This window comes from Cryptotermes secundus, unplaced genomic scaffold (genome assembly GCF_002891405.2).
Source record: "Cryptotermes secundus unplaced genomic scaffold, Csec_1.0 scaffold1105, whole genome shotgun sequence".
NCBI classification, from domain to species: domain Eukaryota; kingdom Metazoa; phylum Arthropoda; class Insecta; order Blattodea; family Kalotermitidae; genus Cryptotermes; species Cryptotermes secundus.
The window spans coordinates 1626688-1631450 of record NW_019718631.1 but is presented as its reverse complement, the minus strand read 5'-3'; the positions used below and the strand labels follow the sequence as shown (position 1 = coordinate 1631450).

General features: G+C 44.7%; 1 protein-coding gene across 3 annotated transcripts in view; it reads right to left on the bottom strand.

Annotated features, from left to right (window-relative positions):
- LOC111862682 (serine/threonine-protein kinase S6KL) overlaps positions 1 to 4763 on the bottom strand; it is a 124766-nt gene that overhangs the window by 77114 nt on the left and 42889 nt on the right. The window lies entirely within an intron of this gene.

Below are 4763 nucleotides of genomic sequence, written 5' to 3'. Positions count from 1 at the left end.
GAGAATTCATTTATTACCCATAAAAAACTCCGTGGCCTGTAGTCCGCAAGCGATATATACCGACCGAGCGACCGCCGCTTGTCGACGAAGTTAGTGCCAACTTTAGCGGATAGAGGTGTCGCGTGGTCAGCGCAACGAATCCACACGTTCGTTAATTTTGGTCTTCAAGACCGGATTTATTACCCACAGCGTCTTCAATTCTAGTCATATACGTGTCTTGAAGTAAAAGAATTCCCGGCGCTACTAGATTTTCTGAGAAGTAGGGGGTCTGGAACGGGGTCCACTCCGTCTCGCGAGGAAAAATGAGGAGCTATTTCAAGGAAATTGCGGCTCCGGTCTAGAAAACCGAAATTAACGGATGTGTGGATTCGTTGCGCTGACCACGCGACACCTCTATCCGCTAAAGTTGGCACTGACTTCACACGACAAGCGGCGGTCGTTCGGTCGTTATAGTTCGCTTGCGGACTAAAGACGCGCATTTTTTTATTATTAGTTATTTTAACTGCAAACGGGGGTTTTTAGCAGTGGTATTACAATAAAACATGACACATAAATAACACACATCACACAAAATAACACACCACGCTCAAACAAAACTACACACACTACACGCAATGAATACAATGCAAATACAAGACATGTTGCAGCGCGTCTGGGAAGAGGCGAACTGCAGATGGGATATATACAGAGCTACAGATGACGCTCATTGTGAAGTACTTCGCACCTAACAATTTTTCCACTTGTGAGTAATAAACTGTTTCAAGTGATGAACAAAATACTGCAAACAGTAGTCTCATAGCTGTTCCCGTTCCTCAGTTACAGGTGCTTCAAATCCCGGGACTCCTTTTGGTAGTCTTATTTATTTTCTTTTATTGCTAGTGGGGTGGGACTGGGGCAAGCGGTGGCGTAGTTGGTTGAGGGGCTATGCTACAAGCCGGAAGGTCGCGGGTTCAAGTCTTGATGAGGTCATTGGATTTTTTTTTCAGTTGACCTAATCCTTCCAGTCGCACTATGGCCCTGGGGTCGACTCAGCCTCTAACAGAAATTAGTTTTTTTCCTTGGCACTACAGCCCCAATGGGCCTAGGACTACCTCCACGAACTTCTCCGTTCACAACAGAAATGAGTACCAGAAATTAACTAAATAATTTTCCTGGGGAGTAAAGCGCGGGAAGCGCGTAAGGCTGACAACCTTACGGCCATCTTTGAGCCGATTGTCAAGGTAATGTGGGACCCTCAACGTCTCACAACCCTATGGGCCTTCACGGCCTGTTACAGGGATAGCTTTACTTTTTTTTTTTTACTTAGTGCGGTGGGACTAAGTCCCTTGCATTGCGGCCACTTCTGGCCTATTGTACTAGCCCCAGATGACAGGTGAGGGTGATTGTGGAGCAACAGGTGGAATGAAGATTGGCAGGGGAAACCGAAGTACTCGAAGAAAACCTGCCCCAGGGCTACTTTGTCCACCACAAAATCCCACTTGATCGAACCCGGGCCGCCGCGATGGGAAGCCAGGGACTAACCGCTTGAGCTATGGCGCGGCCTATAGTCTTATTTAAGTGAGTGATCATTTGGAATCTGGGCACACTTGACAGGAGGCTGGGTGCGGCAGACAGCGATGGCGAAGAGAGAAATCGCCGAGATGCTGCCAGCTATCGAACTCTTGCAGTTCAGCTCCGTGTGCAAGCAGCTTAATGACCGAGGCACAATGGTTCCATGTTTACACGATGATATTACAGTCCTTGTAAAATAACAACAAAGCCGACTGTAATTTATGTGCATTAATTATGGTGCATGATGAATTAGCTGAGTTGGCGTGAAAGCACCGTGACGTCATGCTACTGTAGAGAATGCGCACACGGAAATCCACAACGGGACCTTGATAACTGTCTAAATAGAAACACAAAGCATTGCTCTTAAGAATATTAGTGGTAGACGTACATGGGTCAATGTCAATCTCAGCAGGCCACTTTAATCTAACCTAAGTTTCTGTATCCTAATTGCTTTAAAATATATTTCACCATTATTAATTTATCTCCGTTTCAGTGACGCCTTCGCACAGATCGGCACAAAAATTCTACACACGTCTTTTGTTTCTCTGTTAAAATTACATGTCTAGCTAACGAGCAATCTCCTTTGCAAGAAAACAATGTGTAAATGACACTTCCTATTACATCATCTTCATCTAGTGAGAAAGTCCATCTACCTACCTACATACATACATGAAGATGTATGGGGGAGTGGATGAATAAATCCACGTATTCTTGACCTCGGTACTAGTTGGAGGTTAGTGGTCAGTTTCACGCCCCGGCCGGCTTACATCCCGTACATATTGTACAGTAGGTTGGGTGAGCCCCAGAACCGGTCGGGACGACGTGGAGAGGAGACAAATTTTACCCCTACCGGGACTTGAACTCCGAACCCGCGGCTGTCCAACCCGTAATCAGTCGCTATACCAATTGCCCTATTCCGGCTCCATAATGCAACGCGTTCTGTTAAAGTATCTGTGATTTGAAAGTGGCAGTTATTCTACTCGGAACGCAGCTTGGTTATACGCAATTTTGATGCTTCTTATGTGAATGAGACAGCAGCGCAAGAGTTGCCATTACGCTGTGAGGGAATGGCCTCGTCGTAAGGAGTTTCTCTCGGAGCAAAATAACATGGTAAACGATTTACTTGTAGATCCACAGAAAACATTTCTTTTTCCACATCAAGCTTGTACAGATTACTTTGCGAATGCCATGAAAAAGACTGCAAAATGTTTCCGATATCTGATACAAAAGTTGCCGCGCCATAGCTCAGGCGGTTGGTTGCTGACTTCCCACCGCGGCGGCACGGGTTTGAGCCCGGGTCTGGTCAAGTTGGATTTGTGGTGGACAAAATGGGGGCTGGGGCAGGGGCAGGTTTTCTCCGAGTACTTCCGTTTCCTTTGCCAATCTTCATTCCACCAAATTCTCCATCATCATAATCACCTGGGGCGGGTACAATAGGCCAATCAGTGGCCGACGTGCCGATTGGACCCAGCTGGACTCCACTTCCCCCCCCCCCACTATGCGAATAAAAAAAATTAATTCCTTGGATTAGCGACGGAAAGATAAAAGAAGTGATCTTGTTGGTCCTCTGGTAGAGGAGGCTACAAATGACAGGTATTTTAATCAGTCCATAGAAGGAACTGAGAAACATTCAGATTCGATGCTGACTGATACGAAGCGCGCAGTTACACAGATGGAGGAAGTGTTTGAAGCCTGCAGAATAATAGGGCTCAATATGTTACACTTCCTTCTTTTCACTTGGATTTCTTTCCAATAAACCTTGGAGATACCAGCGACAAGTATGGTGAAAGGTTGCGTCTACCATGGAGAAACGCTACCAGAATGTGATTCTGATGGGCGAACTTAAAAGAGAACTTCCAGATGTATTGTATACAAGCGGAAATGAAGTTGAAACAGATTTCTGAACATATTAAATGTAAATGTATATTTTACATTTCTATTACATAGCGTTATACTAAATAAAACTAGAAAGAACTTTGTACTGGGTTATGTTTCATTTCATGTAGGAACTGTATTTGCTTACGTCTAGAAAACTCTATGGCCGATCAGAGTGGCCGCGCGCTATAAGGCATGAACTGTCTTGGCCAGCTCAAACACTTGGATCGTGGGTTCGAATCCCACTTGATGAATGGTTGTTTGTGCGTGTTTATTCTGTTTGTGTTGTTCTGTGTGTAGATAGAGGTATTGCGACGGGTTGATTCCCCATCCAAGGAGTCCTACCGACCGTATATAGATTACAAACAAAAAACTACTTGATTTTAGTCCGCAAGAGAACTATACCAACCGAGCGACCGCCGCTTGTCGGCGAAGTTTAATGCCAACTTTAGCGGGTAGAGGGTGTCGCGTGGTCAGCGCAACGATAATTTCGGGTTTCTAGACCGGAGCCACTATTTCCTTGACATAGCTCCTCCCGTATATAGATTAAGAAATCGAAAAAGAGGCAAGGCCCAGAAGGGCTATACAGCGATAGATAGAAATAGAACTCTATATGCGATAGAATTCTTGTTATTAGATTTGGAATGAGTGGCTCAAAATTTATAAAGGCCACCAAATATCAACCAGGGAAAGAAAAAGATTGTTGGCCAGTGCTATCAGTGATCAACGATGGTTTAGCGAACTCAGTCGATTACTTTCCAACGTACTGTAGTGAAGGCGAATCGTCTATGGTTAAGCACGTGCACTGTTTTTGGATTGTGTAACTGAGGAATAGGGTGACAGAGAGCGAGAGAGAGAGAGGGGGGGGGATGTTCCTGGATGCTGCGGGCTCAGATTAGCCTACGTACTAGCCCCTGATGATAGATGGGAATGGAGAATTCGTGGAACGCTAACCAGTATGAGAAAATTGCAGTACTACTAGAATAACCCATTCCAGTGCCACACCCTTAGCCACAAATCCCACGTGAACATTACAGGGCTTGACCTCGGGCCTTCACACTGAGAAGCGTCCGATTAACCACCTGAGCGATGGCGTGGCTTTAAAACTGAGATCTTTTAAACGTCCTTGAATGCAAGTCTTAATTTTTATTACATATAATTATTGCAGCAAAGAATCGTAACTTGACTTATAGGACAAATAAGATTTGAAAGAATCGGCCCCAGGTTTCTTGAACTGTTTATCTCTAAATATTTATGCACTTACAGATCCATTTTAATATTAACCTCACAACTTCTTTCTTGAGATTCTCCAATAAAAATTTTTACTCATGTCTTAC